Raw genomic sequence first — 23,292 nt, forward strand, 5'->3', positions numbered from 1 at the left:
TTCCTTATACCTTATACAAAAATTAACTCGAGATGGATTAAAGACTTAAATGTAAGACCTAAAACCATAAAAACCCTAGAAGAAAACCTAGCCAATATCATTCAAGATATAGGCATGGGAAAAGACTTCATGACTAAAACACCAAAAGCAATGGCAACAAATGCCAAACTTGACAAATAGGGCCTAATTAAACTAAAGAGCTTCTGCACAGCAAAAGAAACTATCATGAGAGTGAACAGGCAACCTACAGATGGGAGAACTTTTTTGCAATCTACCCATCTGACAAAGGGCTAATATCCAGAATCCACAAGGAACTTAAACAAATTTACCAGAAAAAAACAAACAACCCCATCCAAAAGTAGGTGAAGGATATGAACAGACACTTCCCAAAAGAAGACATTTATGTGGCTAACAAACATAGGAAACAAAAACTCATCATCACTCGTCATTAGAGAAATTCACACCAAAACCATAATGAGATACCATCTCACACCAGTTAGAATGGCAATCATTAAGAAGCCAGGAAACAACAGATGCTGGAGAGGATGTGGAGAAATAAGAACGCTTTTACACTGTTGGTGGAAGAGTAAATTAGTTCAACCATTGTGGAAGACAGTGTGGCAATTCCTCAAGGATTTAGAACCAGAAATACCATTTGACCCAATAATCCCATTACTAGGTATGTACCCAAAGGATTATAAATCATTCTACTACAAAGACACATGCACACATATGTTTACTGCGGCACTCTTCACAATAGCAAAGACTTGGAACCAACCCAAATGCCCATCAATGAAAGACCGGATAAAGAAAACATGGCACATATACACCACGGAATACTATGCAGTCATAAAAAAGAATAACTTCATGTCCTTTGCAGAGCCACATATGAAGCTGGAAACCATCATTCTCAGCAAACTAACACAGGAACAGAAAACCAAACACTGCATGTTTTCACTCATAAGTGGTAGTTGAACAATGAGAACACATGGACACAAGGAGGGTAACATCACACAGCAGGGCCTGTCAGGGGGTGAGGGGATAGGGGAGGGATAGCATTAGGAGAAATACCTAATGTAGGTGATGGGTTGATGGGTGCAGCAAACCACCATGGAATGTGTATACCTATGTAACAAACCTGCACGTTCCACATATGTATACCAAAACTTAAAGTATAATGATAATAAAAAAAGAAAACTTCAATTGCCTAGTATGTAACTGAATCCAGTAACTAATGAATAAATAAATAAAAATGATGTGTCCATGCAATGAAATATTATTCAGTTAAAAGAAGAAATTAAGTCCTGAACATGTTACAACATTATAAAAAATTATGGTAAGTTAAAAAAGCCAGACATGAAAGACAATATATTATAATGTTATTTGTATAAAACATCCAGAATAGGCAAACCCATAGAAAAAGAAAGTAGATTAGGGGTTGCCAGGAGATGGGGATAAGGGAGAAATGACAAGGCAAGGAGTTTCTTTTGGAATGGTGGAAATGTCCTATAATTAGACAGTGGTGATGATTATACAGCATTGCAAATATTCTATAAGCCAATTAATTGTACACTTTCTAATAGTTAAAATAATGAAGTTTATATTATGCAAATTTTATGTTAATAAAAATTTGTTTTTAAAAATTAAAGGATGTGACATCAAATATCCGGTGCCTAGGTCACAAATATCCTCTTCTATGACCATGGTTGATATCACTAACATCTACCAACAGTCTATCCTTCTAAGTCTGAGAGTGCTTCAGAGGGTTTTCAACACAATTCTCCAAGTAGCTCAAAAAATCAATTCAAGAATGTGTACTGCTACTTAGTTATTATCCTTGGTGTTGTTTATCTCTAGAATTTCTTTCAACCATACAATATCCTTACAGCATGAAGTCATATTGGGATTTCAAGGCCCATATAAGTATGCAGTAAATATTTAACTACAATCACTATTATATCAACCAAGACAATACAAGGTAGCGGAGGAACTCCTCAATTATAGAATTTCCAGTGTACCATAAAATGTTCAGGGCTATGCTAGAAATTAGTAGGCCAAAGACCTGAGAACCTGGAACAGAGAGTTGGGGAGGGTAGGTACAAGTCCAGAGGCTGGAGAGCCTGGAATTCTAATGTCCAAGGACAATAGAAGAAGGCTGACCTAGTTTTTTGGTTTTTAATTGTTTGTTTTGTGTGTGTGTGGGGAGAGGGGGGGAAGAGAGTGAGTGAGAGAGAGAGACAGATTAGTCTTTCCTCAGTCTTTTTATTGGATCTAGGTCCCCAGACAATTGGATAGTGCGGACCCACACTAAGGGTGGATCTTCCCCATTCATTCCACCAACTCACATGCCCATCTCCTCTGGAAACACCTTCACAGGCACACCTAGAAATAATGCTTTACCAGATGTCTAGGTAGCCCTTAATCCAGTCAAGTGGACGCCCAAAATTAACTGTCACTCTAGCACATTTTTCTGCCATCTACACACATTTTTCTGTTACCTGTGTTTTTTCATCTATTATGTTATTTGCTTGTATCCTCAGTGTGTTTAAGAGACAACGCATGAAATAACCACAGAACAATATAAACTGAAAATTATTGTAAAGACAAAGTACTTCAAAAAGACTTCTTGAGATTTCACAAAGGAAGGACATTAGCATTTAGAAAATGTTCTGTGATCATCATAGCTGAATCATGGTGCTTTGTATTATTGCATCCTTCATTTACCTTCTAATTGAATTATTAAGCCAAAGTCAGCGTCACCCAGTGCTGCTATGGAATCCAAGTGTTCTCATTTGCCCATTTTTGTATGGAAAACCATTGAATTGCATGACATTTAGGTGAATTCAGATAAAGCCTTTATTGTTAAAGACAACAATGGGTGCAAATATTTAAGTGCATAAACAAGGTGGGATCTGATGCATAAAAGCTAAGAAGACAGTGTTACTGTTCAAAAATATTTTCATGATAACTTAGGGACATTATACAGCTCTGGAAAGCAAGACCACTTGGCTAAGAAGAATAAAGGCTATTCTTCCTCTCACAGTTTTTCTCCTGTGTGTTAGAAGCTAAGATCATTTTTAATCTATCAAAACAGCACTCACAATATTTGTGTGAAATCTGTATTTCTCAGAAGAAAGTATTTTAATTTCTTTCATGTTGAGCACATACAACGTATGCACCAGTGTTTCTGGCTACTGGGGCTACTACTATAAATGCTATTAAGATATTAACTAACTTCAAGGAATTTAACAGGTGTGTGTGTTTGTGATGGGATGTGGTAGTGCAGTATGCTCATAACTAACCATAGGGCAAAGCATAAAGTTTCATGTTATTTTATCTCCAGGTTGATTGTGCCAGCTACTTAGTCCAAGGAAAACATTTTTCCTCTTAAAAACAAATAGTATGCAGAGTTTGCTGCAACTTATGATAATATATCTAAATAAAATCCTCTTCTTTGTTAATGCAAAATAGCCAACTTGAAATAGACTTTTTTTTGTGTGGTAGAGACAAAAGTGAGTAGTCTGCACTAGTGAATGTAGCTTGGTAGTAGGCGATGGTTGCTGATTTTCCTCCTGAAGGTTCATAGCCTTGTTACTATCACTAATGCAAACAAACCTGTGACTCATTAAATGCCAGTGTTTGCCTCTTAAAACTTTATCATGTCTCATCTTCCTTAAGCTCTTTATAACTCATATTTTAAACTTATGACATTTTGCCCATTACAACATTGTTCATTAATCTGAGTTGCTTCTTCAGTTTTTTCCACTAAAAATTTTGTTTGCATTGGTTTAGATTATAAACAGTACAGAAATGCAGCTGGTCTGACAAATGATGAATTCTTCAGGCACTGAAATAAGATTTCATACACTTGGCTAGATAGGATGAGTTAATTTTTCTTTTTTATTTTTATACAATGAGACTGAGAGAAAGGAATCAACCCTTCTCCTCAAATCTTTTTCAGTAACCCTGGGACTTCTGTAATATTGGATCATACTGATAAACCTAATTTCTGACAAATTCTTCCTCATCCAATTCATGGTGAGCAAAAATAAATATTGAAGCAGAAATATTTATTTATAGTAACTTTCAAATGACTTCCTATGCTGGTCTCTAAAATCATTGGCCAAGGGAAAGCTGTAGGATGATGTTATGTTATAGAGGTGATAAATTGACTTTACTATCCTTAAGCTGGGGCTTCTATTTTTCTTTCCTGTCCTTTCTACCAAGCTAAATTTTAATGACTTTCAGGACCACTCAATTTCTAGCTTTACAGGGAGCTACTTCTGATTATTTTACTTTTCATCCAAAGTAATGCGATTTAAAGCTTGCTTTGACTCTTGAGGCAGATAGATCTGGACTGAAACCTTGACTTTATCTGTCTCCAACTATGTAAACTTGGCAAGTTGATTAACATCTATGTTATCAGTTTCCTCACATGAACAGTGAGAATTATTTCAACATATTTCTCATAAAGCTGTTAAGAGACTTACATGTAAAGGACATAGGACTGTGTATAGTACATTTTAAATACTCTCCAGTTACTATATTCATCATCATCATTATACCACAATGCTTAACTCTACCTATATCACATCCACCACACTCTGGACCTTTCTGCTATTATTTAATTATTCATACATTTGTGCTACATGTCTTAAGCTACTTTTTAGCATCCTTTAAGTCAGGAAATAAATTATTATATGTGTTTGTTACAGGGAGGGTATAAGTGATTGGACAATAAATTGGATCAGGAATCTGGTCACTATGAAAAGAAGTCTCAGTGAAACTACAAGTTATTCTATAATGGGAGAGAGAGGAAGGGAAGGGAAGGGGAAAACATGAAGGAAGGAAGGAAAAGAGAGAGGATGGAGGGAGAGAGGAAGAAAGCACAGGCACATATACTTACATATATACAACAAAAAGAAGTGGTGACCACACACTTTGCATTTATTCTCCTTGGCAAAACAGATTGTTTCATGACTACTGAGCTGGAGATGTCAGAATATGTGAGCACATTGTGCCATCTGAATAAATAAATAAATAAATAAAATCTAGTATACACGTCGCAGAAGTAGACAGGAAAAGCAAACTTGAAATTCGCATTGTGTCAAGGTTACTATTGCAGGCATCAGGGTAATTAGAACTTTTTCTTTGTCTCAGACCAAGATAGTCAGAACATTAACATTTCCATTATCTCAGCCCTAGTCACAATAATTAATAATTTGTGACTGTAGAAAGGGATTTTACTGTGTTTGTTTATACATCTAATGAATTTATGCTAATAGGTCATATGTATAAATATAATGGTGTGATAAGATTACCAGTTTGTTAATTAAGTCATTACCAATGAAATCCTGAGTGTAGAGAGAGTGGTGTGTGTGTGTGTGTGTGTGTGTGTGTGTGTGTGTGTGTGTGTGTGTGTGTGTGTGTTGGAGAGTCAGTACTGAAACCAACACTGAACTTTACCATGATATCAATACATGAAAAATTCATATTTTGTGTTCTCATTTTCTTTCTCTTAAAATAAGCAGTCTCTAGGAGAAAAAACTCTAAAGGAGGCTCAGATTAAATTGCTCATATATTTTCCTTTCAATTTTGTGCCTGTATTGAAACAACTCATTTCTTCAGTGGGATGACAGTCTGTTTTTTCAGCCCAGAAGGCACTGCAATTTTTCAGGGGAAAAATTACATCTTGATCTTAGAGACCACTGCTGGGGATTTTTCTTTGTATCTCTCACATCTTTTTCTGAAGGACTTTTTAAGATGTCATAATTATTATCTGATTAGGCAGTACTTGCTCTTTAGCCCAAAGGAAAGCTATTCACTATTCCACCATGCAACTGAGAGCCTTTACTGTGAACTTCTCACTGTTTTAGGAGCTGAGATACATCAAGGAACAAAGAAGATAAAGATCCCAGTATTAATTGAGCTTATATTCTAGCAGGAAGGGGCGGAGACACACAGGAAACAATAAACATGATAAATAAACTATAGTGTATAGTAGAGTTAATAAATGTTATGGAAAAAGAAAAGTAGAACAAGTTGAAGGGGAGGAATGAGTTGTAACTTTAAAGGGATAGTCAGAGAAGGGCCTCTTTTAGAAGCTTAAAGTGGAGCTCAGACATGAAGAACAGCAGAGGGTGAGTCATGTGGGTATCTGAGCAAGAACATTCCTTGCCAAAGGGTGGGGGTGGGGAATCGGAGTAAAGGCATAAAAACAAAGCATATCTAGTATATTTATAAAACAGCAAAGAAAATGCTGTTTCTGGAACAGATTTTAAAAGAGGGGAATTAATAGAAAATGTGGACAGAAGGGTGAGTGTGGTTCTATGTAACTTTTGTAGGCATTTTAGTGACTTTGACAATGTATCTATGCCAGGTCCACGTTGATTACATTTCTCAATTTTAATGGTGAACTCTAACCCAAGCTAAGAATGAGTCTGAGTATAAATGGGTAATCAACTGGATGGCTAAATAGAGAGGGGGAAATTTTTAGAAGAAAAAAACAGTTTTATTTTTTCTTCTGCATTGTTGATTCACCTTTTTTCCTCTCTTGTGGACTGTGCTTCAGGGAGATGTTTTTTTTTAGTGGATTAGGTGGATTCAGATTATATCACAAGAGAATGAAAGCATGCTGTTTTCTGCTAATGTTTGCTTAGAGGAAAAGAGGTCTTAGAAAAGTTACCAAAGAGGATTTCTGTTGTTTCTAAATGATTTCCATCACAACTAACTAAACAGCCTCATATGCATTTGAGACAAATGAAGGGAGAAAGCATAATTTTGCCATCATAGTATATCCTATCACAACCTTCAGAATAAAGATAGATAAAGGATCCTGGATTTTTATCTTAGCAGATATTCCTAGCTCCATGCCAACCTTAATAGGAAACTGCTGCATAGATTAATTTTATACCAATCTAACCTCTATAAGATGTAATCATGTTGTTTCTGTCTTAGGTTTGTGTTATAAGGATTGAGATAATGTCTGTTGCAAGACTAGCATGAGCTATTCAAGATGCCTAGCAAGTAATAGCTGCTCACCAATGACAAGGGAGGCTATTATTTTGTTGCTACTTTCCCTTAGAAGGCATATCCAGATTCTACCTCCCAAACCTTTTTACTCTGTCTTTTTTGTTTCGCAGCTCCTTATTCTGAACACCAGCATCATGCATCCTTTGCTCTGTTCTAGGCACAACAATCAAAAGTGCTAATTCCCAAACTGGACCTGACTTCAGCCAGAGTAAGAACAATACTGATCCTCACCTACCCACTCCCACCATAGTCCCACTAATGAAGCCCTTATTTTACTTCAGAGATAGTTATTTGAACAACTATTAAATCAATTTGGTACATTTAGACAACCATGCTAGAGGATGCAACTTAAACACTAGAGTGTCTTCCTTAGTGTCCATGTTTGTATCTTAATACATCGGTATTCTTCTAATTTACTTGAACAGAATATAAAAATTGCAGCAAATATGTATTTATTCATTTTTATTCAGCAATCACTTCATGATCATTTACCGGGAGCTAGATATTATCCTAGGTGTGGACATATATGAATGTACAAGTTAGACAAAGTCCCTGCTTTGTGAAGTTTCTTTCAGGGACTGAAATAAAGGTAATAACTAAGTAAACTAAAAATCATCGTTGATAGGTGCCATGAAAAAAATGTGTTAGTAACTTCACAGATGCTGACTGGAGGTGGGAGATGATGGAATGGGCTCCTTAGATGGAGTGCTAAGGAGATCTCCTCATGCGTGCCCATTTCTTTGATTTGAAGAACTTAGCAGATCCAACCACAAACAAAAACAAAAACAAAAACAAAAACAAAAAAAAAACTGAGGTTAGAGTTTTTCAGAAAAAGGGAAGAGTAAGTAGAAGGCTTAAGATGGAAGACTCTTGTATACCTGAGAAAGAAATAGAATGTCAGTGTGGATGTCTTGGCAAGGAGCTACTTCAGAAAAGAGATAAAGGAAGAGAGGAAGGCAGAGCTTAGATCATGGAGCACACAGTGATATAATGTTTCACATGAGACACTTTATACAAATATCAAAAGGAAATTAAAATAGAAAAGATCCAGTAATCACACTCCTTGTTACCCCCAGGAGTTGAAAACATGTTTACACAAATATCTGAACAAGGATGTTTATATTGCAGCAGCTTCATTCATAATTGCAGAAACTTGAATACAACCAAGATATCTCTCAGTAGGTGAATAGATAGATAAAGTGTGGTAAATCTAGACAAGGAAATATTATTTAGTACTAAAAAGAAAAGAGCTATCAAGCCATGAAAAGACATGAGGTAAACTTAAACGTATATTTAAGTGAAAAGCAGTCAATCTGAAAAGGCTGCATACCGTATGATTCCAACTATATGACATTCTGGAAAAGACAAACCTGCAGAGACAGGAAAAAGATGAGCACTTGTCAGGGGTTAATGGGGAGAGAGGCACGAATAAGCAGAGCATAGAATATTTAAACACAATGAATCTATCCTATATGATACCATAATAGCAGTTACATGTCACTAAATATTTGTCCAAACTCATGGAGAATACAGCAACAAGAGTGAACACTAATGTAAACCATGAAATTTGGATAAATTATGTGTCAGTGTAGGTTCATTAAGTGTAACAAATGTACTATATTTGGCCTTCTGTATCCATGGGTTCCACATCTGTTAATTCAACCAACTATAGATAGAAAATGTATATTTTAAATTGTATGTGTGTGCTGATCGTGTGAAGACTTTTTGCTTTGTCATTATTCTCTAAACAATATAGCATAATGACAATTTACATAGGATTCACATTATATTAGATATTATAAATAATCCAGAGATGATTTAAAGTATACATGAGCATATGCATAGGTTATATGCAAATATTATGCCATTTTGTATTAGGGACTTGATCATCTTTGGGTTTGGGTTTCCAAAGGAGGTCTTGGAACCAATTTTCCACAGATACAGAGGGATGACTGTACACTGGTCGGGAATGCTGATGATGGGAGAAAATATGCATATGTGGGGCCAGGGGGTATTAGAGAAATCTCTAAATGTTCCTCTCAATTTTGCTATGAATCTAAAACTGCTGTAAAAAATTAAGTATTTAATATAAAAATGAAAAAGAAATAAAAAGCAAAAGGAAGAAGCAATTATGCCATGAGACTAATAGCATTTCAATGTATATTCTCCCAGTATCTGTCTCTGAATATTTTTGTATTTCTCACTTCTCTGTTTCAAATTGTCTCTGTTTGCCACTTTCCTCATATGTACTTTGATGATCATAGGTTCCTCAATTTTCCTCCTTCTCATTCTAATGGTTCTATGCCTCTACATTTTGGATGTTCCTGAGACACAGAACTTCGTAACTCTCTTTCAGGATCCCTGAATTTAAAGCCCTAAATACAGAGTACTAGCCATGTGCCAGGCCTGAACTAAGTTGCTTGGGTTATAAAAATGTATCAGACACCACCACTGCTCTCAGAAGCCTGACATCTGGTTATCTATCTCTTTGTTTCGAGCATATTACTTTCCTTAGACTCTGTGCCAATTCTGGCATGAGTCCATGGCCTGATTTAAGCCAAGGTATAGGCTTAGATCATATTTAGATCAGTTCATTCAAGCTTTTAATATTATTGCCAGGATTTTGAGGGAGGGAATTCTAGACACCCAGATTGCATCCTCTCATGTTATTCAAATAAAATATTAATGTACTTGTAATAAAATGTAGGTTGATTTAATCTCTCACTTATTTTAACAGTTAATTTTGGACTTTATACTAAGAGTATTTATTCTTCTTAGAAATAGTTATTTTAGGAGCAGAGAAGTAGAATTCAATGAGAAAAGATTGGAGGATCTTTCTCATATCAGGTTTAAAATTTTAGAACTACATACCCTGCTTTCCATATACTGACAATTTTCATCTTACAGAAAGGGTATAGCATTCAACTTTCATTTATTTTGAAGGTTGTTCTCAGCCTCTGTCTATCCTCACTTTCAGCATTATTAGAACCTCCAAGTAATAAAAAGTGAAATGACAGGATCGTAAATTCTGAGATGTAGAAAGTCTTTTAAAGGTCGTATTGCCCTACATATTATGGAAGGGGTGAATAACTTCTATACCATATAAATTCAACAGTCATCTGAGTATTGGCAAAGAATTTGTGATCAGGTTTTACTCATAACTTGTGCTAGAAGTGAGGCCTTAGACAAATCACTTCTCTGAAGTACTGTTAAATTATTCTGAAGTGTGGTTCTTATCCCTATCTTGCCCATATACCACAATTACTATGACAATTAACTTTGTTGTAAAATTTCTGGATAATGCAATCTAACATAAAAAAATGAACAAACCGACTACGTAATTTGTAGTTAGTTATTTCAGCTATAAAAGGGTAGCACTCCCTCAATCTTAAAAATAATTTTTAAAAAATGTTTCTTAAGAGTCAGATTGCAAGATCTATATATAATTGGGCAAACAATAATGTAGTTTTTGTTTCTATAGATGTATGTATTCTGGACATTTTATATAAATGGATCATACAATATGTGGTCTTTGGGACTGGCTTATTTCACTTAACATCTTGTTTTCATGACTTAGCTTGGTTTAGCATGTGTCAGTACTTCATTTCTTTTTTATTGTCAAATAATATTACCATATTATATTTATTAATATATTAGCTGATGAGCATTTGGGGTTGTTTCTACCTTCTGGATCTTATGAATAATGCTGCTATGAATATCCAGGTATATAGCTTGCATGAGCATATGTTTTCACTTATCTTGCATGTATACTTATGAGTGTTTTCATTTATCTTGGACATATACCTAGGCATTGCTGGGACATATATAAATCTACATTTAATATTTGAAGACTTGCCAGACTGTTTCCTAAAACACCTGCAGCATTTTACATTCTCACCAGCAAAGTACGAAAAGCTTCCAATTTCTCTAAATCCTCACCAACAATCAGTTTTTTATTTTAAATGCTATAGTTACAAAGAAAAGTTTTAGAATGAATTAATGCTGTGATTTTAATCACAAAGATTAATTTTGCAATAAAAATCCCTGATAATTATGATTATATGTGTGTGTTTGTATTTCAACTGAGAATTGAAGGTTGAGAACTTGGATTGAGACTATATTTGAAAGGTAAATTTCTTTCCATGGATATTATGAAGTCAAAGAATATGAATGTTTTAATTTTAGATATATAAAATTATTTTTTCCAATATATTGTCACAATTTGTAGTTCAACTAAGTCTTCCCAGACCCTTTTCTCTCCTCAGTAACATGAAAGAATACTTGTAAAAGTTGTGACTGGCTTTACTACTTAATTAGAGGTTCACCATTTAATACAGTGGCACATATTGAACAAGAAAATGTTTGTACTTTTTTTTTAAAAAAAAGAAGAAAGTTAAAATTGTCAAATAGAATAAAGGCTTTTATTAAATTTAATAGGGGAAGAAGAGAAATTTTATTTCTCTTCTGTTGTAGATTCATAGATTAATCAGTGAAGAGAAATTTACTACCTGCTTTTATCTTTATTTCTGCACTTTGTTACCTATCTCCAACTGACACATTGCTCCAAGAATACTTTACATGGATTGAATAGCTATGCTGAGACATTTGTGTTTCCATAATGTAAGTGGATTTAAGGGTTATGTAATTATCCAAGAAACAGAGGAACAGTGATGGTAAATATAAAAATGCACACCTGAGGAATAAGAATAACCCAGTGTGGGCCTCCCTCTAATGTCTCTGGTTGTGGAACCTCAGCAAGTCTCTTCTCCTTCCATGTACTCAGTTTTTTCAGCTTTGATGAGAGAGGAGAGGTCTGCATAAATTCCTCCTGTTATTACTATGAATCTCACGCTGAGGAAAAGATTTTAGATACTATTAGACCTCTCAGCCATAAAGATCTGACTTGAGAATTCACCCTAGCTTTATTGCCACCAACTTCCAACATCAACATCTTTTAAATACAAATGAAATGGAGGAAAACACTGCATTTGACAGCATCGTTTTTCTTCTTAGGACTAGCTCCTTTACAAGATTTCCACTACAAAGCAGATTTTAATCCTGCCAATCCCTCAAGTGGCATTTTCTCAATATTTTATATGTTGAGGGAAAAAACCAGCACTTTAACAGCCATAGCACTGAAGATGATGGAGTTATGATTCAAACTTTTGGCTGTCTGACTTTGGTCCCTTGTAAAATTTTAGTGTATAGCAGGACAATTAAAATCCCATTCCACCAGTCTGCATTCTGCCTCAGAAATCAATCCAAACATTTCAGAACTTACATTTATTCATGTTAAGACTCTATCTTCCCCAGATATAAAAATGTATCCAAGTTGATGATTTGACAGATTTAGGGACAGAATAGTTATATCTAGCCACATTAGATGGATAGCAAAATTAGCTGAGACATTTCTATTCCATGTTGCTAAGGAGAATGAGTCAGCCTCAGTGGAGGAATCAGACTGTGAAGGATGTGTTTTCTCAGTCAGAGCAGGAAATGAAAACTTACGGAAGATTTTCTACTCATTCAGAGTATTCTTTCAGCTCTTACTTTCTGCTTTGTATTACAAGTGAGAAATAAGTATGTTTAATTATTACAAAATAATATTATAATGTGGGCTAGTTAACTTGTGGTAGTTTCTAACTCTTGTATCTTATTTATATTTCTAAGTATTGCAACTAGAGGGAAAATGGGATAAGGTAAATGAAGGGTCTATAATTTATTTAACAAATCAAAATCTCTTTCAGTCCTTCTTTTGCCAAAATCTTTCTCTCTCTCTTTTATGCCTCACCATTGTTTTGGCAATCTCTGGATTATCTTTTCCTGCAAACATTGCAATCAATTACATTTTAAATCCACTGTCTATGTTATTTGCAATACATACTCTGGAGAATTACAGTCTGTCTTAAAACGGGTATTGATGGGAAATGAACCTGCTTTGTTTTTTGCCTTTGCCTTTTAAATTCTAGTTTCTAAACTTTATCCTTTCAATTCTATTCTGCCTTTTAAATATTTTAAGCCTTGTCAATAAAGCAGCTTTATGAAAAGAGTTTCTGGAATCATGGGAACATAGAAAGTGCTTTGGGAGTTTTTATTCCACCATTCCCAGAGATCTTTTACATATTTGACATTGTGTTATTATGTGTCATTAACTCAAATGGATGTAACAATGTTGCAAATAGAAATACCATGTGAACTCTTTCGTTTTTTTTTAAATTCTTACAAGCAGGTCATGATTAACAAATTTAGAGAAAATGACAAAATGTAACCTCCCACATTTCTTGCTAAAATATGAAAAATTGCATGCATGCAAAATGATCAGTTGACATAAGAAAGGCAGGTAGTAAATATACAAAAGTGAAAATACTCACCTTTGTTAAGTGATAATAATGTGTATAAATGTATATTTGAGATCAAATTATGCATATAAAGGTATATCAAGGAGCTGGTTTTTACACTAACACATTATTAAAAATTACAATTGTTGAAGCCATTGCTACCAAAACACAGTAAAATTGGAGCATGCCTATACTTTTTGCGTTGTAAGGTGGTATAGGCTTTTGAAAAAACAAGGCAATATGTACCAGTATTTCTAATTACTTCAAAATTTGTCACCAAGGGATTTATCCAACAATTATAGCAAAACACAAGCAGAAAACTTTATGTGCAGAAATGTTCAGTAGTATATAATTTAAAATTATGAAAAATTGAATTACATAACACTGAAATTTATGCATGTCACTACATATCTGTTAAATTATAGTTACTATATTTTTTAAATCCTGAAGAAAAGCCTTTTATAATGCTATGCAAAATCATAAATTTATGTTTGTATAATAGTTGCAATTTTACGTTTTTGTGTGCATCTGTATTTTTTACATCTTATTTTTCTTTTCAGAAGAATGAGAATATTACCTCCTTCATAATCTTTTTCAAGGATTAAATGTGACAATGCAAATAAAGTGCTCAGTTCAGTGTCCATCTCCTAGTAATCCTTCTATGGATGCAGTCTATTATTTCTATTTGTTGTAAACTGACATGAGCCAATTTGAACCTCACCACCATGTGTTATTTTTGGAGATGGGGCAGACAGCCTCTAAAATGGTTTTTAGCGACCTCACCTTTTGATATCCATGTCCTTGTGTAATCCTCTTCTCCTGAGTGTGGGTTGTGCCTAGTGACTCATTTGTAACAAATAAAATTCTATAACAATGATGAAATATCTCTTTTGAGATTATGTTTAAAAAGACTATGATTTTCTCTTGCTTGTCCTTTCCTGTTCTTTCTCATTCTCTTCCTCTCACCTTCATGGATCTAGATATGTCACTGTGAGATTCCCTATGCAGAGGCCCATGTGGCAAGAAACTGATGTGTCCTTCCAACAACCAGGCCTGAGACCTCACAAGACCCAACTGGGTAAGCCTGGAAGTGGATCCTCCACTCATCAAGCCTTGAGATGATTTCAATCAACACCTTGATTGTAAACTTGGGAGACACTGTGATTCAAATTCAGATGTCACACCTGAATTCTTAAACTATAGAAACAATGAGATAAAAAAAAAAAAAACTTGTATTAAGCTACGGAGCTTTGGAGTAATTTTCTAGGAAACAATAGATAGCTAATAGATTTCACTGGTTTTATAGAATTATGGTTTGAGGATTCTTAGACACTATCCCCATGTAAGGTAACATGTTTAAATGGAATAAAGTTTCAACTTAGATCTTGCCTAAAAACTTTCAATAGCAAGAAGACACAAACACACATACATATACACACACACACATGCACTCATACACAATAACTATATGGCCTTGTTGTTTAAATTTGATGAAATTTTAGATCTTAAACTCATGAGAACTCCACCAAAAACTTTGTGTGAAAGTAGTCTTGAGGCAGATGCAACAATTTGTAACAGACATCTCAGCTAATTTTATGGTCAAATTAGGTAACATCAATTCTCCAGTGCATTGCTGTGCATAGAACATCCTGAGGTGATCAAAATATATTATGGTATATCTTGTCTATCCAACACTGTAGCCACTAGGTACATGTGGCCTTTCAGTACTTGAAATGTAGCTAGTGTGATAGATATTAAATTGTATGTAGTTAATCTTAGTGAATTTACATTTAAATTGCTTCATGTGGCTAGCTTCTATCAAATTGGACTGCACAGCTCTAGTAGGTGGTGGGACAAAAGAACCACATCTGAGTTCTAGACTAAGAGCACCAAGGGGGAAACTGGCTGCTAAAACTAACTAGATTTTTACATTCTTAATAATGTCAGAGTACAGAGTACAATATTTCTAACAAATCCACAAATGTTAATATCATTTATTTCATCAATGAAAAAATATCTATCATCACTTATTGTAATTAGCACAGTCTAGTGAAAATTATATAACCATATTAAAGCACTTGTAGAACAATATCCCTGGAGAGTATATTGTTGATTGGCAAGGTTCCAAAATTAACTTCCCTAGATAGAGGAAAGAACTAAGACATGCAGGCATTGTACACTACTTATACTGAAGTTGCTTAAAGCACATTGCAGATAATACAATGAGTGTAATTAGTGTTATTATTTACAATTTTATTTCATGTAGAAGTAGAGAATTGATAATTACACAACAAAACCCTGGGCATTTGCAGTGAGAAGCATGGGAGACCTGATTTAATCACACATGAAATAATAGTGGCAATAACTTCTTCAGAGAATAAAATAATTTTGTAGAGATAATTCTGTTTAGATATGATCCTCCTGCTAAAAGGCAGCCTCTATTATCTCTCCAAGCTGCTGAGCCACAGAGGAGGTGGTCCAGATAGCTGTGACACGCATTCTTAAAGAAGAGCAGACTCTCCTCATCTTATGATTTATTGAATGTGCACAGTAGCTAGTAAGGACCACACTAGACAAGTCAATACACCCAGTGAAGATCTGGATTGATCTACTATATGCTGAGAGACAGATTTCTTTTAATTAATGCAGATGCTGCAGTGCCATTTCAATGTAAAATGATGTGAGAATTTGAAGATTAGTGGGTAACATAAAATTGTGATGAATTAGAAAAAAAAAAGATGCTGGTAACATCAGGTCTGTGCTATTTTCCTTTGTGATATCTGCACAATGGTCTTAGTTTTTACCTGGAGGGGAAGCACTAGATATTAATATGAAAACTTACTAAACCTTATATTTAAAATATGAGATCTTTCTCTATACTTACACATGCACACACATATGCACACATGCTTACATTACGATTATTGCATATGTATACGTGCCTATATATAACGTTATATGCACACATATGTTTATATACATATATAGCATCATTACATATGGTTTTATAATATATATTTGCATGTATTCTAATTTTATATGGGGGCTTAGTTTCTCATTGTTTCAGTGACTTCATTTTACATTGGTCTTAATTATCTCTTTTGGTATTGGTAAATATATATTTAATCTGCTGCCTACAAAAGGCAGCAACATTATACATATTTGTCTGGGTTTCCTCATCTGTAAGTTGAGTGTAATAATGCCTACTTCATAAGGTTATTATTAGGATTATATATAATCCTATTATATATAATAAATAATAATCCTGTTATATATAATAAAATATATATGTATATATTAGGATATATATATAAATTGTTTGGCACAAAACAGTTGCTTTGTGAGGAATAGCCATATCATCATTTATTTCACTAAAGTAAAAAACATATAACGTGTGCAATAAACACATTGAATTTCCACTATGAATACTTTGTGTTAAAAATACACATTAGTTTATTGTTTATCATAACTGTGATGTCCAATTATAATTTATTAACAATCTCAACTTATTTTGATGATAGACTACTGAGAAATGTTATGGTATAATTTATTAAAGATGATCACCTTCAACTCTTACTAGTAAAATTTTAAATAATGACTTAAACATCTTAACCTAAATTTATTTTATTAGGAGGTAGTTAAGTAAAAATATTCAACATTCATATAAAAAGGAAATTATTTACATACAGATAAATGACTTTTTTCTGGTGTTACACTAAGGAATATGGGTACATTTAAAATAATTTTCAGCATTTTCTTGGGACAGATCTCCCAGACAGAGCAGGCAGAACACCATTTCTGCTGCCCCACAGCCCTCAAAGTTGTTACTCCCCGGCTCTGGAAGGTGCTCAGTGACTAGAGACTGGTGCGGACCCCCAGCACAGTGTAGCCACCCCCATGAAAACGTGGTGAGACTATTTCCCATGTGGGTTCACTTCTTATTGGGTGGGTCATCCTGGCCTGAGACTCCAGCACAACTACCCTGCCCCTGCCTGAACACCTCAGTCAGAGGCAGTTCTGAATTTCTGTTAGAAGGAACTTCAGAGACAAACCACAGCCCCTCTGCCTTTGCAACTGCAGGGCTATTTCCCTGACCAGCCTCAGGCTGGGGAAGGAACAAAAGGCCTGGTCATTACTCTAGTACCTCCAGCACACAGCAGCCATTATACAAAAAGAAGCCCAGTCTCCCTTCCCTGTGAGCTCCTATACCCCACTCATCACCAGGCAGGGCCCCCAAGATCAAGACAGCACAAGAGCCACCCCACCCCAAGCTGAGCATACCCACAGGTAGTGGCTCTGTGTTTCCCTTGGGAGGGGCTTCCAGAGGCAACTGACAGGCCCTCTAATACTGCAATGGCAGGGGTTTTGCCCCTGTAGCCTTTGGTCTGATGAAGAAACAAAGAACCTGAGGGCTTCATTTGTGCCTCCAGCACATCACAGCCACCATAGGGAGAGGAGCCTAGTGTCTCCTCCCTGGGAGCACTCAACACCCCACCTCTCATCCCACTGTCTTCAGCAGGTAGAGCCCTCAGCTAGAGCCAGCAGCTCAGTCATCCAGCCCCTGGCTGAACATTCCTGGTAACACTGGCTTCACGTTTCTCTGGGGTAGAGCTCCCAGAGACAACTGAAAATACCTCTATCCACTGCCACTGGATAGTATAGAGTATAGTAGTACTATCCTTGTTGTCCTCAGACTGGAGAAGGAGCAAAGCCCCTTGAGTGATTTAACCACACCTCCAGCAAGCTGCAGTTCCCCTAAGAAGGAGAGGCCAGTCTGTCTCCCTGATGACCTCCCTACTTGACCTCCCTGACCTCCCTACTTAGGGGCAAGATCCCCTAACTTGGGCCCATAGCACAACTGCCCCACCCCAGGCTGATCACACTGATCGATAGTGGTTCTACATCTCTCTTAGGGAACCCTCAAGAGACAAGTGAAAAAATCTCTCTCACAACCATCATCAAGATCCCATTCCCTGCTGCCTCCAAGCTGGGGAGAGAACATAAAGCTTGAGCTTGCCTCAGACCAGTGGTATACAGCTCAGGACAGCCAAGGTGAGATCTGCAACCAACACTCAAGTGGAAGAGGAGCACACACTTTCAGACCACTGAGGGGGTGCATGACTGCAATCGTGAGCAAAATACAGATGAGCATGTGGCTGAAGAAGAGTCTACCTACTGGCCATTATATTTAAGCACCATCTACTGCATCACAGTGTAACATCAACAGCAAAAATACTTTGTTAATATACCCCCTGGGGAACTAAGGACAATAATTTAACTACAAATAAAGACCCTACCTAAAGCCTTAGCCCTCTGAAAATATCCAGAAAAAAAAGTCTACTGACTGTACTCAAATTACACTGCAGTTAAAGGAACATCAACCCACACAGATAACAAAGAAACAACATGAGAACTCTGGCAACTCAAAAAAGCCAGAGTGTCTTTTTTCCTCCAAATGACTACATTAATTCCCCAGTAAGGGATCTTAACTTGGCCGAAATGGCTAATATCACAGAAATAGATTTCAGAATATGGACAGGAAGGAAGATCATTGAGATTCAGGAGAAAGTCAAAACCCAATCCAAGAAATATAAAGATTACAATAAAATGATACAGGAGCTGATACACAAAATGGTCATTATAAGAAGAATGAAACTGACCTGATAGAGCTGAAAAATGCACTATAAGTGTTTCATAATGCAATTGCAAGTATTAACAGCATAATAGACCAAGATGAAAGAATATCAGAGCTTAAGGACTGGTTCTTTGAAATATTCAATCAAAAGTAAAGAGAAAAGAATAAAAGATGAATAAACAAGACCTCTGAGAAATATAGGATTATATAAAGAAACCAAATCTATGACTCATTGGCATCCCTGAAAGAGCTAGGGAAAAAGCAATCAACTTGGAAAACATATTTCAGGTTATCACCCACAAAATCTTCCTCAACCTCACTAGAGAGGACAAAATTCAAATCCAGGAAATTCGGAGAACTCATACAAGATACTACAAAAGACCATCCCCGAGACACATAATCATCAGATTCCCCAAGGTCAAATGTAAGAAAAAAATGCTAAAGGAAACTAGAAAGAAAGGACAGGTCACCTACAAAGAGGACCCCATCAGGCTAACAGCAGACCTTTCAGCAGAAACTCTACAAGCCAGAGGAGACGGGGGCCTATATTCAGCTTTCTGAAAGGAAGAAATTCCAACCAAGAATTTTGTATCCAGCCAAACTAAGCTTTGTAAGTGAATGAGAAACAGAATCCGTTTTAGAGAAGCAAGTGCCAAGGGAATTTTTTACCACCATACTTGCCTAACAAGAGGTCCTAAAAGGAGCACTACATATGGAAAGAAAAGACTGTTACCAGCCACTACAAAAACACACTTAAGTACATAGACCACTGACACTACAAAGCAACCACACAAACAAGTTTGCATAAATAATAGCTAACAACACAATAACATGATCAACTCCACAATATAAATATTAACTTTGAATATAAATGGGCTAAACGTCCCCCATTTAAAAGGCACAGAGGGGCAAGCTTGATAAAGAAGCAAGATATAGTTAATGCTGTCTTCAAGAAGTCTGTCTTACATGCAGTGACACCCATAGGATCACAATAAAGGGATAGAGAAAAATCTACAAAGCAAATGGAAAGTAGAAATTACCAGGGTTTGCTATTCTAATTTCAGACAAAACAGACTTTAAAGCAACAAACATTTTTTAAAAAGGAAATTACATAATGCTATAGGGTTCAATTCAACAAGAAGACATAACTATCCTAAATACATATGCACTCAACACAAGAGCATTCAGATTCATAAAGCAAGTTCTTACAGACCTCTGAAGAGACTTAGATTTCCACACAATAATAGTAGGAAACTATAACACCCAAATGACCATATTAGACAGATTATCAAATTAACAGGGATTAACAAAAAAATTAACAGAGATATTCAGAACTTGAATTTGATGCTTTACCAAGTAGATCTACTAGACATCTACAGAGTTCTTTACCCCAAAACAACAGGATATACATTCTTCTCATCACAACATGGCACATACAGTAAAATTGATCAGATAATCAGACATTTAAAAAACCCTTAGCAAATTCAGAAAAACTGAAATCATACCAACCACACTGTTAGACCACAGCACAATAAAAATAGAAATCAATACTAAGAAAATATCTCAAAATCATACAACTACATGAAAATTAAACAATCTCCCACTAAATGACTTTTGGGTAAATAATGAAATTAAGGTAGAAACCAAGAAATACTATGAAACTAATGAGAACAAAAATTCAACATATATTTAGGATGTAGCCCAGGCAGTGTTAAGAGGGAAGTTCATAGCACTAAGCACCAACACCAAAAAGTTATAACAATCTCAAATTAACAACCTAACATCACAACTAGAGGATCTAGATAAAAAAAAAAAATACCAGAAGAAATAACCAAAATCAGAGCTGAATTGAAGAAAAATGAGATGCAAGAAAACATACAAAAGAGTAATAATTTAGGAATTTCTCCATGAAAAAATTAATAAGAGACAGCTAGCTAGACAAATAAAATACAAAAGGGAGAAGAGCCAAATAAATAGTCAGAAATAACAAAGGGGACATTGCCACTGAATTATAGAAATACAAAAAAAAAAAAAAACTCAGAGACTACCATGAACACCTTTATGCACAAAAACTAGAAAAGCTAGAAGAAATGGATGAATTCCTGAACACATACAACATCCCAAGATTGAACCAGGAAGAAATTGAATCCTTGAACAGACTAATAACAAGTTCTGAAATGGAATCAGTAATGAAAACCTACCACTACCAGCAACAAAAAGCCAGGCAGATTCATAGCTGAATTTTACTAGATGCATAAAGAAGAGCTGGTATCATTCCCACTGAAACTTTCCCAAACATTGAGGAGAAGGGTCTCATCCCTAACTCATTCTACATGGCCAGCAACATTTTGGAACCCAAACCTGATAGAGCCATAACAACAACAACAACAAAAACCTTCAGGCCAATATCCTGGAAGAACATAGATGCAAAAATCTTCGACAAAACATTAGCAAACCCAATCCAGCATCACATCCAAAAGCTCATCCACCACAATCAAATAGGCTTTATTCCTAGAATGTAAGGTTGGAATATACACAATATGCACAAATCAATAAATGTGACTCATCACATGTATATTTCAATAGCTGCAGAAAAGGTTTTCAATAAAATTCAATATTAATAGGGACAAGAAGCAAACAAATTCTAGGCAGAAAAGGGTGGATCCTTGGCAAAACCCCACCTTCAAGCCAGAAAGCCTGAAACCATAGCACAAAGTCAGAACTTATATCTCTGCTTTTCCACTAGAATCCTGCCTTTTCGTAAATCACGCATGGCCACACCTTACCCCATCTTGTGCCTATAAAAACCCCGCATTCAGCTGGTAGATGAGACTTAGTGCCATTTCAAAGCAGTTAATATTATAATATTAACCAGACAGTCAACCATTGTATAACATTTCGTGGAAACAATTTCTGCTATCTTCAATCTGAATTTAAGAAAATAAGGGCTACCAAATTGTAGAAGGTTGAAATTTGTGATTAGCACAACAGACAGTTATGCTATAATTAGCAGTCACACAGACACATGTAAATATCCCTTTCACTGAAACCGATCTTCCAAGCATTGAATATTCATCATGCTTTCCCAAGCTACTCATATTATGTTTTACAATAGCACTGCAGAAAATTTTGTTGTAGAATGTATAGAACACATTAACAGAACATGCACCTAGGGGTAACTATCAGTCCTACAGACCAAGGTTACCAGTATATGCTGTGGTGCTATGTACCATACATAATCTTACCAAATCCAAAGGTTAGGGTATGGAAAAGCTAAAGTAATTCCTTGGTTGAACATAACATAGTTTTCTGTCTTTTTTTTTTTTTTGAAATAGAAATTTAACAACCTTTTTTCCACAAGAACATAATTTTTCTTATGTTCTTCTTAGAGGATTTTCTGGTCTTCTTAGAGTATTTACCAGTAATATTAGGAAACAATTTATAAGCTCCGATGCATAAGTGTAGTGTCTTTCATGATTAGTGCCGTTAATTGAAGAAACAATAATCTTCCAGAAAAAGTTTTCATGGTTAGTACTGTTTTACTTCCTTCTTCCCTTTCTCCTTTTCTTCCTTCCTTGTTGTTGTTTTGTCCCTGTTTTTCTTCCATGCACACATGCGCATGTGCACAAACACACACAATACACAGCAAATTGGAAGCTTTCATGTTTGTTCTATTGGGACTCTTATCAGGCTTTGAATTTAGCTCAGACTGGATGCAAATCTTAGACCTGACAATCAGCTTTGTGACTCTGGTTGTATTACATAGTTTTATAACAAATTACACAAACGAAGATGTTTTAGACAACGCTCATTTATTATCCCACATTGTCCATAGATCAGAAGTCTGGGCATAGTAGAGTTCTCTGCTCAAGGTCTCACAAAACTAAAATAAAGGTGTCAATCAGGGCTACTAATCTGAAATTCAGGTTCCCTTTTAAGCTCATGAGGTTTTTAGAAAAATTCATTTCCTTGAAGCTATGGAATTTATGGAGGCTGTTTCTGCAGGGCCAGCAAGGGAGAGTTACTCCGACCACCAGACTTTGTTTTAAAAGCTTACTTGGCTAGATAAAGGTAACTAGGTAATTTCATTTTTGATTAGCTCTAATTAGAGACCTTAATTCCATTTTCAAAATTCGATTTTGCCATGTAACATAATCACAAAAGTGATACTCCCTCATATTCAAAGATCTCATTGACACTCAAAGAAAGGGTATGATATACAGATGTGGATCATTCAGAGTAATGTATTTATTCTGCTTGACACTATGAGCAAACTGCATAATATTT

General features: G+C 35.5%; 1 long non-coding RNA gene across 1 annotated transcript in view; it reads left to right on the plus strand.

The window, feature by feature from the left end:
- LOC130540587 (uncharacterized) overlaps positions 1–18,675 on the plus strand; it is a 47,379-nt gene extending 28,704 nt beyond the window's left edge. Inside the window, exons 2-5 of the long non-coding RNA XR_008954582.2 lie at positions 7,143–7,240; positions 14,351–14,448; positions 17,137–17,278; positions 18,284–18,675. This is a non-coding gene — a long non-coding RNA (uncharacterized LOC130540587). The remainder of the gene's footprint in view (positions 1–7,142; positions 7,241–14,350; positions 14,449–17,136; positions 17,279–18,283) is intronic.
- Positions 18,676–23,292: the final 4,617 nt, after the last annotated feature.

Source organism: Pan paniscus, chromosome 9 (genome assembly GCF_029289425.2).
Source record: "Pan paniscus chromosome 9, NHGRI_mPanPan1-v2.0_pri, whole genome shotgun sequence".
Lineage (NCBI taxonomy): Eukaryota > Metazoa > Chordata > Mammalia > Primates > Hominidae > Pan > Pan paniscus.